Genomic DNA, 15,043 nt, shown 5'->3' on the forward strand with positions numbered 1-15,043 from the left:
TGTCTGGCTCAACCTCCAACTCAATTGATTACTCTTAGAATACAACTCTCAAGAAGCTCTTTATTGAGATTATGAGTATAAGGCTTAGTAAGGACTTTGTCATCATTACCATCCTAACCAATGGTAAAGAATGAAATATCACTAAGAAAAATGACCTAGCAGCTTGGTTTTGCTTATTTTTTTAGGCATTTAAATCAAAATCAATGTGACTTTTTAAAGTAAACCCTGGGTAGAGTTGAAAATGCTGAATGTGCATGAATTATGCATACACATAAGGTCCACAGCCTCAGGTGCATGGGTAGTAAATCAAATACCATGAATAAAAACCCATTTCAGTAGCTTCTTTGAGGTGACTTAGGCTGTTTCTCCATGCAACACAATATTAACACAACAGGTAGAAAGAACACTGCTTTCATGGATAGATTTTGGTATGTGTAGGTGTTGGAAGTGGTCCAGTGATAATGCTATTTATAAAAGCTAAAGTAATATGATTAAGAACACTTCTAAGCCATTTACCAATTTGGCTATATACTTTTGCTGAATGCCAACCATGTGCAAGCCCCCACTTTTGGACTCACAAATGAAGAAGATTGTATTCTCTCTCCATCATAAATCATAACCCTCTGGATGATTAGCGCACCTAATTACAATACAACAAAACAAACTAGGAGCAGTGGGAGAGGTCATAAGCTCAATTCAAATTGACCTGTTTTATTTTCTTTCTAATTCCCAGAGAAAAATATCTGTGACAGACATTTTTAGTATCCCTCAAATTTATTTGTCTGAGGGCTTACATGATAATTGTATAAAAAAAATGGTGGCCTAAAGTTAATTATCAAAAAATTTAAAAACTAAGAGGTTATCTAGTCCAAACTGACCTTTTCAAAGATATGAAAACCAAGGCTGAAAGAATTTAACATCATAGGATAATTAACCATGTTATTAATCTTATATATGTATACATAAGATTACTTATGTGCATACTTATATATAATACATGAATACATTGTATAATGTATATAAAATATGCATAACATATATTATATATTTATATATGATTTTATGTGAATATATGGATAAATAAATAAGTGTAGATGTAGATATATAATTGTTAGCAGATTATTTTCAGCACCATCGGTCAAGTGTATTACATTAGAACCAACTACATTTGGATCCAAGGCATCATTTGCCACAAGAGCTACTTAATCTAGTTTTATATCTCTTCTTCCTTGGACACCATGAGTAAAATGAATTCTCTTAAGAAGTCTGGGACGAATAAGCAACAGACAGTAGAACTTCTATGATCCTCAAAAAGCAGCATCACCTCGGAAGTAATATTTGTTATCAAATCATTGCTTCCCCTGGAACACACCTCAAAGTAATTAACGTAAGGGAATCGGCTTTCAATAATGCAGGAACAGCTGATAGAAGGCCTTCATCTTCCATCTCATTTGAAATACACTCCTAAGAAATAGTGACAAAGGGAAATTTAATTTGTAACTGGAGAGGCAAGGGATTAGTTAGACCTCAGCTCTGAGATTGCTGGAACTTAAATATGAGTGTTTTATAGCACAGATTTATTAAACTCCACCAGCACTGTGAACTATCACTTTGCCAAAATCAAACCCTATTCTGATACTTCCCCATGGGTTACATGAATGATAACAAAAAAGCTTTGGCTCTGCTGCTATAAAAACTGTAGGCATGTTCCATATTTTGTTTGTATAATAAGCTGTCCCAGTGGAGACATGATGCTGTGAGAAGAGGCAGAGAATGATCAAATCCATTTCTTAGACTGGGACACAGAGACCACTTTCGAAGGTTTCACAAGATGAGAACAAAGCACTGACTTGTCCTCATGAAAAGCCACAGGTTGATGTGTTCCAATGAGGCCTGGACAACTAAGGGCAGAGCAAGAAACGCAAAGAGAATAAATAATTCTTAGAAAGTTAAAAAAGAATTACACCTTAGATTCTTTTAACAGAATTTTTTCTTAGAGCCTCAAAGCATTTTACTTCTCTCATTTTACCATCATTGAATTTTTCTGAGGTAAACACAGGAGAGATATGCCTTTATTTTATTGGTCAGACAAGAAAAGCCAAAAGTAGTGATTTAAGATTGCTAAGAAATGAACAGTTTTCCAAGGAACTGAGAGCGGTCCATGAGAACTTTGAGCTCAGCCTCTCACTTCTTATCTCCCCACTCTCACCTTTACACAGATGGCATCCTCTGTTCACGAGGCATCTGTTTGAGTTTTCTACTGTCATCTTCTCTCTGCACATGCCACAAACATCTGAACCAAATTGCACTACATGTACCGACCAATTGGCTTTAGTTAATCAAGTGATTATGCCTGTCATAATAATGCATGTGGTAGAATTTTCTGGTAAATAATACATGGCATGTGTCAAAAGTCATTTTGTGCCAAATCTACCTCACTCATCCCCACCTTGATTCAGTGCTCTTGAAGCTGCATAAATTGTGCTCTTTGCATATCTATTAAAAGGATCACTTTAACTTTCAGAGCTGTAATGCTTCTTGTGCTTTTTGTTAATATTCTTTTCATTTAAGATTCTCCTCTTTTGAATTCAACTCAAGAAAACAAGTTGTTTACTATGATACTTGCTCTTATGTGTTGCACTGTTTCTTCCATCACAGAATCTGAAAGATTTGGCTAAGCCTTTTTTTATTGCTTTTCCTTTAGAATTTAGTTTTAAAAAGGATCAAGTTAAGCAAAAGACATTATTAAACACCTCAATTCCCCATGAGACAAAACTAAAATGGGTAAATCTATGTGTCATATGTATTCAGATGTGCGTAGCCACAAATTTTGATATAGCTGGCAATAAAATACATTCCTTTGGTGAATCTTTAAATACATCTACTGTATTGGAATTTGGTTTCTTATTTATTTGAGGCAGTTTTTCATCTAACTGTTTGGTTAGGCCTTTTTAAAAAAATTTTACACCTAACAGATCTATATGAAATAAGCTTCATTACCATCACTGTCTTTAAAATAAATGGCCTGTTTGTCTGGTTCTTTGGGTACCAAAATCTCTCTTGTACTTCTCAGCTGTGTCCATCCATTCCAGAACATAATGATTGTTCAATGATTGGTGAACAGTCATTGAACATTTCCAATGTACCACTATTCTTAGGGTTTTACATACATAAACTTATTTAATTTTGATGACAACTCTATAAAAGACTGTTATCAGCCCCATTTTATATTAAAGAAATGCTAACACCATGAAGGAAGGAAGGAAGCAAGGAGGGGAGGGAGGGAGTAGGAAGGAAAAAAAGAGAAAAAAGAAAAGAAAAGAAAAGAAGGAAACATAACTGACACTAAGGTAAGCATATCCAGACACTTGACTCTAAACTCTATTGTATTAGTCTATTGCTTCTCTATCTGTAACAATATCAGATATGAGAGACAAGTAACTTAGATTTTCAGAAATAACACAAAAGAATCCATTGTAAACATAACTCACCCTAATGTAAAATTATATACAGTTTGTTCCACAGGTATTCCAAGCATGAATGTATATATAAAGACGCAAACACTGTGCTTGAAAGTCATGATGTTCTGTTCTTTGAAACAGTTCCCAGCCCTACGTGCAGGCAGTGTCCACCTTATCCATTGTCCACTTTGATCACCTGGCCCTTCCACACATTCCACCTGTTTCTTCCATGACCTTGCCATCTTGCCTGGCTGCCATTCTCACTCCATCCCCATATTTGCATGTCATATATGCTTCTGACTCTCCTCACTTTGCCAACATTTTCAGTCCTTTGCCTCTGTACCCATCATCACCTCTCAATTCTGCATGTCTACAGAGATCTGAACCGTCTCTGTAGCTTTAAGGAAGAGACTCCAATAGTCTTACTCTTGCAGAACTGCTAGACTCTCATGCCTGCTCCAAGTTTCCTGCTACAGATTGTGTCCTTGCACTAGGCTGAAGTAGGTAGCCTGTGTTCTGCTAATACTTCTGCCTGCACATACTTCTGTAATTTCTATGTGAAAATCATTTTTGCCTTTCACCAGATTGTAAAATAGCTGAATAGAGGAGCCACGTTTTCTTTCAGTCAACCATGCTTAGCACAGGGCCTGCCACGTTGCTGGTGAGTGATGAAAGCCTTTCTGGACTGAAATACCATTTACCACTTTGTTCTTCAAGGTGGTGGAGGAGAAGATGGGTTGAGGAAAAGAAAAACCCAGAAATAAGACTCAGGAATAAACCAAGCAAACAGGTTAAAATGCAAAGTGGAAGGTCAAAAAGGTAGGAATGGAGGAAGTTCATGACTAGTAATTAAAGAATAGTTAAGAATACTGCAATAACACAGCACAAGTGCAGGACAAATAAGTGTTAAAGATGCCATAAAACTGTGTTCAAAGATGTTTTGATGTTGACAACAATGTGTAGTTAATCAACCATCATTTCCTAAGTACCTAGTATGCTTACAGCATTATATGCTATCCTCAGAAAAATTATAGATGTGTTCAGAAAAAATTAATTTTCTGCTAGGACATTAAAGCCATCCTTGGGAAATGAAATGAATGTATAAAAGACATTAGAAAATTATAAAAAGCAATATCCAATGAATAGTTATGTAATGTGGATCGACTGCGTCATTCATTCATTCATTCATCACTGATATCTAGAAAGCCCTATGTGTATTTTCTTGTGTCAGGTATTCATTTAGAAAAAGAGATTTGCTGAACTTAGTGTGCTGGTGGAAAGCACTTCTATTTTGTTAGTGTTGACATTTGCCGAGCCTATTAATGAGGAGCTATAATACCTACAACTGCCGAGAGAGCCAGACCTGAGGCCCAGGTGGATTTTGTTGGATACATACTACAGAATACACCTCAGTTCCCATGAGCATGCTCAGAGTTAGGAATTGCAGGAAATTTTGCTCTTTACATCATATACCTCAATAATTTTATTGATCATGAGTATTTGTAATCCTGCACACACTGACAGTTCAGCCTTAAAGCATTATCTTAAGTCAATCAACTGTCTTAGAAACCCCTGAATTCAAACTGCTGTATGTAGGATGTTTGCTATCAGAATAATATGAGGTCTGGATCATCGATCTCAATTTGAGACTTACCCAGTTCATTTCCAAACTGATTTTCCCTGATGTTTCATTCGGGAAAACTATACATGAATTGTTGTGCTGTGTTGAATCTAAATGTATGATATAATCCAGCTCCAGGGCTGTGTTAAGTCACTGTGGAATGCCAATATGATGAAACACTGGTTGTGGGAAATAAATTTTAAAGGTTCTACATTTCTAAATCAGGAGGAGCCACTTTTACTGCTCTGTGTGTTCCTCCAGATGACAATCTGTGGGACTCTACAAATGAAATGACAAACAACTCCACTTTGGAATTCTATATATTGAATTATGATTTACGGGATGGTCCATCTCTTTAAAGAGAAGAAAGTAAACCTAGCCTTGTGGTTTATTGCCAAAAACTTTCCCCCCACAGTAATGTAATTGCTGTTTGGAGGAAATCAAGGAGCAAAGGAGTGAATTAAATGGGGTCTAGCCATTTGGGTTCCCACTGGCCCTTTCACCAAAACTAGGTTAGCTTCTTTTGAAGTCCACCCTCACCTCCTCACCCTCCACAAATAGATTCGATGTGAATTTTTCTAATTCTCCTCTTTTAACCCATGACCAAGAGGTCAGATAAAGGAAATTTCTTGATCTTTTGAGCAGAACATTGTAAAGCCAATAATGTTTGCAGATTAAGCTTAACTATTCATTAAAGTTTGCTCAATAAAATAATTATAAAAATTATCAAGATTCATAATTCTTCCCACAATAATTTTTAAAATATCTCAACTAAATTTAATCTGGGAGCTTTGTTAAAATTCAAGGTCAGCTAACAGTATAAAACAAAGAGTAAAGCATAATCAAGGTAAATAAAATAAAATGTTTCACCAAAAACATCTGAGCTTTGTAGACAGCTCTAAAATTGCATACAAAGTTTAGTGCTGTATCATACATCTCTAAGCTCTGTGTCAAATAAGAAAATGACAACAAAAGAAACTTACATTGCAAATTTAGGCAGAGACAGAACTCAAATTTCTTTTATCCTATTATTTTTGTTTCTTTTTAAGGTATAACATATACAATAAATACAGAGATCTAAAGTGTATAAATTATAAGTTTTAGTTTTTACATTTTGACAATTTTTACAGGCATCTAACTACCACCCAAATCAAGACATAGAACATTTACATTACTCTGGAAAGTTCCATTCCTCCCTTTCCATTTAACTTGCCCCAGCAATCACATGTGTGTGTATACACTGTATATATTCTAAATATAAGCCCTTTGTCAGATGGATTGCAATTATTTTCTCCCAGTTTGTGGTGTATCTATTTAATTCATAAAGATGCCTTTCAAAAAAATGTTTAATTTTGATAATGTCCAAATTTTGGGACTTTAGAGTTTTTTTGTTTCATGCTCATTTCCTATATTCTCCTTCGGTTGTTATATAGTATTTTTATACATCAATGATCCACAGCAAGTTAATTTCATGTGTCACTTGAGGTAAAGGTTGAGATTTCATTTTTTTCCAAATAATTACCAAGTTGTTCAAGAGCCATTTTTTTTAATCCTCACCCAAAGACATGTTTGTTTGTTTTTTAATTGATTTGAGAAACAGAGAGAAATACTGATGTGAGAGAGAAACATCCATCTGTTGCCTCCCGTAGGCACCCAGACCAGGGACTGAACCTGAAACCTAGGTATGTGCCCTCATTGGAATCAAACCTGCAACCTTTTGATGTACAAGAGGACGCTCCAACCAACTGAGCAACCTGTCCAGAGCAAAAGCCATTTCTTGAAGACTTCCCTTTGCCCATTGAATATCTTGGGACATATGTCAAAAATCAATTGACAATATCTGTGTTGGTATATCTCTGGGCTCTATTCAGATGTGTTATTTGTTGGCACTTCCCACCGTACCACATTATTTGAGGCTCATAATAAGTTGTGAATTCAGAGAGTGTAAGGTCTGGTTTTTTTCAAGTTTGTTTTGTATATTCTAGGTCCTTTGTATTTTCACATAAATTTCAGAATCAATTTGTGCATTTCTATGAATAGCCTGCTAAGTTTTGACTCAAACCACACTGACTGTATGGTTTAATTTGGAAAGAATGCCTTGAAAATAGTGGCTTTTCCAGTCTACAAGTGGGCATATTTATCTAGTTCTTTACATTTTCCTCAATAATATTTTGTAGTTTTTTGTTAGAGACCTTGCATATCACTCATTAGGTTTTTTCCTTGGCATTCAATATATTATGATGCTAATAAAAAGGTTTCTAAGTTTTGTTTTTAATACTAAATTGCTAGTTTGTATTCTGTGTTTTCTTTATATCATGTGATCTTGCTAAATATAATTACTAGGTATAGTATATTTTTGTAAATTTATTTTTTTTAAGATGGGATGTCAGCTTTATGTTTTTTAAGGTTTTATTTATTTATTTTTAGGGAAAGGGGAAGGGAAGCAGAAAGAGAGGGAGAGAAATATCGATGTGTGTTTGCCTCTTGCACATCCCCTATTAAGGGCCTGGTCCGCAACCCAGGCATGTGCCCTGATTGGGAATCGAACCAGTGACCCTTTGGTTTGCAGTCTGAGCTCAATCCACTGAGCAGCACCAGCCAGGGCATATTTTTGTAAATTTCTTAAGATGGTTTATGTAAACAACCATGCCATCTTTAAAAAAGGATGATTTTAATTTTTTCTTTTTAATTTTTATGCCATTTTGTGGTTTTTTGTTTTGTTTTATTTGTTTTTGTTTTTGCCTTACAAAACTGAGTTGGATTGCAGCACAATAATAAGAGTAGCATTCCCTAAAGGTAATTTTAATTTTTCTAATGAAAGCCACAACAGTTTTGATAACTAATTCTCAAACTTCTTGAGTAATTCATAATGCTATCAGCAATAAACACTGGTGCCTGTTTCCTTAAATACCTTCTAGAACTAGATGTTACCATTTCTTAAAACTTTTATCAGTCTGATGGATGAGAAATGGTATCTATTGTGCTTTAAAGTTACATGAATATGGGATAAAATAGGATTTCAAAACAATTGTATTAACATATTACTCACATAAAAATTTCAGTATCTTTTCTCTTTATTACCACTACTCAGAAATGGAAAATGGAAAGCTCATAACAATTACTAGTCTTTTAAGTGCTTGGAAATACATTTAATGAGAGGACATAGAGCCTATATGAGAAAAATTATTAAATATAAACACACATAAAATAAGATAATATTATTAAATGGAATGCAATCCCACTGTGAATCTTAATACTTTTTGTTTTGCTTTTTTGGGGAAACAAGATTAAATCATTTTAAAATTTAGATGACAGAATAAAGCACAGAGAATAATCAAAACAATGAAAAAGAAGAATATTTAGGGAGGATTTGCTTCTAGCTCTGAAAATTTACTGTGAAGCCACAATTACAGCCATGGAATTCACATACAGATTAGAAGAACAAAAAATGTAAGACCGAATTACATGGATAATCAAAGTCAATATTTTAGTTAAATGGGATTTAAAAAAAATAAGTGCTGGAATAGATGCTGGAATATTTATCTGGAAGAACACAAAACTAGTTTACCTTGTACTTTACACAAAGATGAATTTGATGCATTTAGTAATATAAATATATATTAACAATAGTATGAGACTATGTAGGAGGATGCTTATATTAGTTTCTACAGACCTCTTTAAGCAAAATGGAAATTTCAGAAGCCATAAAAAATAAGTATCTTATCTGTAATATATTTAAATTTATAAATATTTAATGCTAAGGGATAAATTATATAAATTTTAATTCTATAAAAATTTTATTCTATAAAAATTATATACATTGTTAAAATATTTATATATAAAAACTATTAATAAAAAGGACGAGAGATAAAATTGAGAAGACACATGATTTAAAATGAGTTATTAGAGCAAACATGAAAAGATCTCATACAAAGATAATGGGAAAAACCATTGCTAGTGAAATGTGCAAAAGATTTCAGTAGGTAATTCACTGAAACAGAAATCCAAAGTGTGTGTGTATTTGTGTAATTCTTTCATTTAAGGAAAGTCACTATTCCAATTGTAAAAGTGATGATTAATCATTTCACAGAATACAGACAAATAAGCAAAGTACTTAATAAGGAAAAGAAAAAACCCAAATTTCACTACCTTGAAATAACCCATACAAACCATGGTTGAACAAAATTACACAGGCAGAAGAATTACTTGATAGATTGATAAAAATACTTTTATATAAAATGATTCAAAATATATAAGCTTTTTTAGTCAAAGTATTGAAATTCTCTTTGCTTGAATTTAATTGAAGAAAAATACACTGAAATAAAATTGAAACCATTGCTGGCTTCAGAAACCACTCTTGCACCAAAGAAAATATTTTCTTCAAGATCATAAGGTTGGGAAAATTTTTTGAAAAATACTAAAAGGCTTGCATCATTTTTTTTTTAAAAAAACTATGTTTCCGTTATAAAGACTATTTTTACTCACTACAGTAAAAAATGAATGGTGATATCTTATTTTCACATTTTCTCCCTCTCCCAAATTTAATTATTTTTATTTACACTGCCAAAATTCAAATTACTGAAATCCTATCCTATAACCGTAATTGTCTGAATTTGTTCTATGTTTAAGTCAGTGCCCACCATCAATTCTTTAATCATGGCTCTTTATTTCTGATTTTTCTGTTTTAATCTTTTCTAGTTTTCAAGTGATATTTTTCGAGATGAGTTTTTGGGTGCAACATTTTCTGTATTCTTCCATGTTTAAATATGTTTGCCAATTTTAAAAATGCATATGGGTAGATCTTTTTTCTTCAGAACTTTGAGATGCTTTGAATTTTTGATGTGTTGTTCTATTATTTTCTAGCAGTAAATGCTGCTGAGCACAAGACTCATGCTGGCTTGCATTTCTAACATTGCACCAAGGGTTTGTGTAGCTGCATGAGAACATTGTTTTCTTTATTGTTGAAGCTAAATAACTGTCAGAACACAACTCGACACTGAGTATCTTTCACGTTTTCCTGAACTTAGTGTTCTCTCTCAATTTGCTTAATCAGATCTTTCTTCATTTAATAAAAAATTTATTTGTTTCAAATTTGGGGGGGTGGAGGGATGAAGCAAAAAGAAGAAAGGACTCATGGACATGGACAACAGTGAGGTGATTTCCTGAGGGGGTGGGTATATAAAGAGGACTACATGGTAATGGAAAAATACAATAAAAAATGAAGTAAAAAAATAAAAAATAAAATTTGGAAACTATTTCTTTTTCAGTTCCATTTCTAAAATTTTATTTTTCATGGACACTGCTGGCTGATTTTTTTCTGTCCATAGCTTTCCTCTATTGGTTTTTAAAATATCTTCCTTTTCCTTTTCTCTTCTTTTTTTCTCAGTATTCAATCTGATTATTTCTAATCTTCCCATCATTATTTTCAGTGTTATCTCCATCTATTTTGTACCTTGCTATTTTTTAATTTATTATTTTTGTATCAATGTTTGTTCTTTCTGATTGCAATCTCCCTAAAAAAATCTAATGTTTGTTCATTTAATATGGGTCCATATCCATACTAAGGTGATCTATAGACTACAATTCATGTGAGAAATTCTCTTCTATTCCTTTGAAGATTTTCTTCTAGGCTAAGTTTTTCTTTCTTTCATGCTACGTCCATTCCTTCCTCTCATTTTTCTCCTGAAGCATTTTGCATATTTGATATGCCTTTCTACCACCTGTCCTTGGAGTTAAGTTATTTTCCTAGAGTAGTTAACTTTGGTCATGGCAGGTGAAACACACTTTCCTGACATCCTTTTGTTCAAACATGTCTGTTACAGGAGTCCCTGGACAAACTAATTTTATTACTTTCTCACCTTATATTAAAAAACTTCAGAAAATACAACTTATCTCAGCAGACAGAATAATTGCTAATTCCCCATAGATAAAACCCAACTTGATTCATCAGAAACAAGCAAGTCTATAATTTGAGTGGTAGACACACAAATAATATGTGTGGGGGAGCTTTGCCCGAAGAGCCCCCTGTCTGCCACAGGTGAAAATAAGTCTACCAGGACATGATCTGTTTGGAAAAGAAAGGTGGCCGATCTCTCAAAGGAGAAGGGCCAGGAACCTGTTCCTCAATGGGCTTTTATTGGGTTTAATCTGCATAGGAATAGAGGGTATGTACATAAAGCTCATCAGTCATTGTCCAGCAGAAATGATCAAATAATAGATAATGTTCAAAGAACTCTGAGGGCTTATTTTGAGTCAGGGTCAGATAGCTAAAGGGCTATAAAAGTTTGGGGAACAAATTCATTCCATGCACGGACCCTTATCAGAAAATTGAGGACATTCTTACCAAAGCAGGTTTCACAGGATTTTATGTATTCTTTCTTAGGCCTGATTGCCCTAGGGAACCCTCCGTTTCCAGCACAGGGCTACACCCAACTCCGGCATTGTTTCAGGCTTAAGTCAGGGAGGGGAAGTAAGGCAGCCAAGACATTAAGAGACTTCTTGAAAACAGAATTAGGACTCAGGCTATGTCAAAGCTGAGGGGTGAGGGACCATCACCCCTATTTTCTATAGCCCCCAAGTCCTTCCCTGAGGGCCCCTTTGCAACCATGCCTGTCTTAGGTCATCCCTCCTTTGAGGAATCTCATCTGTCATTGGCTAACCAGTTATCCTGCCGGGGCCAAGCAGGGTGAGGTGAAAGAGGGCTGAGGTGGTGCCCCTACAAGGACGATAAGCTTTGTCTCCTAAGTGGCTTATGGTCCCAAGGTCTTTTTACTCAGCCTTCGCCATGGAGGATTTACAGCTTCTGAAACCAGGAAGGGCAGTTCCCAACACGTATGGGTTTTTAATCTAGATCTAGGATTAATTTTTTTTGATGCCATATGATCTTGGATATGTTAACTAACTTCTCTTAGGCTCAGTCTCCTAAACCATGAAATGGGAATATGAGAACTACTTCAAAACTTTTTTCACAGATTAAGTGCAACAAAGTGCCCTAGAACATAATAAATGTGAATTCCCACTTCCTTCTCATGACAAACCACCGTTAGTTCTTTGATTAAATCAACTGACATTTACTGAGTTTAGTGCTCTATACCAGCAACTGAAACCGGAAAAGACCGGCATTTGTGCTGCCTGTCACATACCGAACCCAATAAGCAGAGACAGGGATTGGATCTTTATGGGCACTTTATTCAGATGGTCGGCAATCTGAGAAGATGGTGGGTTCATACCCTAATGGACCATCTTTCATTTTCTTTCAAGCCAGCCTTTTTATAACAGGGAATACACAAGGTGAGGTGAGGTGTTTTGAAACTCAAGAAAATTAGATTAAAAGAAAACTGCAGCATTCTTGTCCTGGGCAGTTAGCTATTCCCAGGGGCTGTGGTCATCTGTCTCTTCCTGGAACCCAATGGCCAGGATGCCTCCACTTGTTCCCCCGACAGTCATCTTCAGCAGTGTCCCAGGAGGTCAGCTATCTCTCCCAAGAGCCAGGATGGGCCTTATCTGAGGTTTCTGAAACAAAAGCTGTAACACATGCATTACTTACTAAGCTTATAACTATTTACCTTAAACTAAAATTTTCCAGCTCTTGAGTCCCCTATCAGAACTGCTTGACGTGGAGGATCTAGGAACATACAGAGAAGCATAGTCCTGCCTTGATGGGGCTTGTAGTCTAGGAAGAGAGAACTATAGCTAGTGAGTAATTAAGGAAGAAGATTGGTATAAAGAAAACATAAATAATGGTGTGTTATGAAATAAATACAGAAAACTTCAACTAGGATGCAAAGGTCTTCTTTAAAAAATATATTATCTGAAGAGGAAGCATCATATAGCCAAATAGGATCAACCACTTATTAATAAGTTTTGTATTGTTTATCAAAGTAATTTTGAATATCTTATTTTCCAACTGCCAAAGTTATACAAAAACATTTGCCTTTAGTTTTCTCATACAACATATCAAAGCTGTCTCCACACTACCAAAATATAGGAAATGTTTACTCATTTTTTTCTTCTCTGTTCTTCTTTTTTTCTAGACATAAGCATTTTTTAAGAGCTAAAATATACTACTACTCTCTAAATGCTAAGTTATATGCCAGGCATTTTAAGTCAATTATTTTGATCCTAACAGCAAGTCTGTGTGATGAGAATTACCTTTATTTTATGAGTATACTGAAGCTCAGAAAGTTCAATATCTTGCTATTATTCAGCTGTCATAATGTCATTTCCCTGGTAAGTAGACCATCATATAAGCTGGTCCCTATTTCTCCAGACACAAAACTTTGGTTGCTGGGCTGTGGGAATGTCCAGGAGTTAGTACCATGAAGACTGGTATAGTCTTGAGCTTCAGACAGATTTTCCAATACGGTAATTAATTTCTCAAAGTCACACTTTTCTGTATTTTCTTCCAAATCAAGTGGGAACATTTTTCTAGGTCAAGATTAGTGTTTAACAAGGTTTTATATCTTGATTTAATTATGAGTGCTATAAGTCACAAATCCTTGTGTACATTAGACAACAAGTAAATATTTGCCAACTGATCGATAAAGAGAAAAGAAATGTGTACTTACCTCTACAGCACTAAATTTATATGTGCCATTCCACCTATATGTGACAAAAACAGAATTTTCTTATTGTCTAAGTGCTAGTTGAAATGACTAATCTGTTTTCTTTGGTTTTTTTTTTTTTTACATTAGAGTTTTTACAGAAACAATTACCTTTGAAGCTATGAAAGGGTTTTTTTCACTGTTAAAGGTTTTTTTTGTGTTTTAGTCGTTATGACACTTGGATAGTTGGCTGCGTTATTTATATGCAGACTTTGTTGATGTTTTCTCTAAACAGGTTTTGAGCTTTGGGCTTTGGAGTTGATCCTAATAAAAATAGTTGAGTTGTAATCAATTAAGATGTGATGATTTAAGATAATTCACTCTCTTTCCTTATATGATAACTGGTTATTTAAACAGGGGCTGGTGATGAAAATATGTTCAAGAGAATAAATTAATAGCAATAGATTTTTCTTAATAAGTGGAAGTCAATATTAGTCATCCCTGATTTTTGCTAAATCTCACCAACAAGAATAAGTGAAGTTTTATGGTAAAATCAGTGAACAGATATTTATTTTTTAATTAAAAAACCCCCCAAAACTCACTGACATACCTTATTAAGTTGTCACATTGGTCCATAACCATTGCTATGTTATTCTTCATTATACAGATGATTACTGCAAGGTCTCGATCACACACAGTGATGTTCCAGACTTGGCAACCCTTTCACAGCCTCTCATTGTTCCCAGGATCCTTCCAAGGTTTTTTGTTTGTTTGTTTTTAAACAGGACTTAACAGTGCTCTTTGTGCCTAGATGTAATTGAAAGTGCTCAGATTGTAAAGCCCTGTAGATACTGGTTTTTAAATTTGAATTCATCTTCATCAGTTGTGTGGTCTTAAGTAAATTCTGTAACACAGAATAGAATCTGAACATCCCTGTTTTTAAGATAGGAATACTAGCACCTATTTCACAGAACTATTTTGAGGACTCAAGAAATTATAAAGAGGCTGTAACTGCTAGTACATAATAGATCTGAAAAAAAGGTTTTCTTTTCTTTTTTTTTCTTGCTTCCCCTCATCAATACAACATTTAATGAGAATATTCGTATTTGTTTCTGCTTTCTAAATATTGTGATATGATTATGGCTAGGATTTGACTAAAACTATGTTTACATTCTGAAGAGGGCCTGGTACTATCAAATGCAATATTGGCTTTTCAGAAAAAGGTTAAAATAATGAGGGTATTAGAGAGATGCAGCAAGACTGACAACTGATACAAATATTTGCTTATTAATTTTTAAGCCTTTAAAGCACAAAGCTCATTTCTAATGCATTCCTTAAAATTATCCTCATATTACACAATTGTCCATTGGTATGTGAAAACATTCCTCCATCTTACCCTTAGTTTCTGGGGCCATCTA

This window comes from Desmodus rotundus, chromosome 2, assembly GCF_022682495.2.
Source record: "Desmodus rotundus isolate HL8 chromosome 2, HLdesRot8A.1, whole genome shotgun sequence".
Taxonomy (NCBI): domain Eukaryota; kingdom Metazoa; phylum Chordata; class Mammalia; order Chiroptera; family Phyllostomidae; genus Desmodus; species Desmodus rotundus.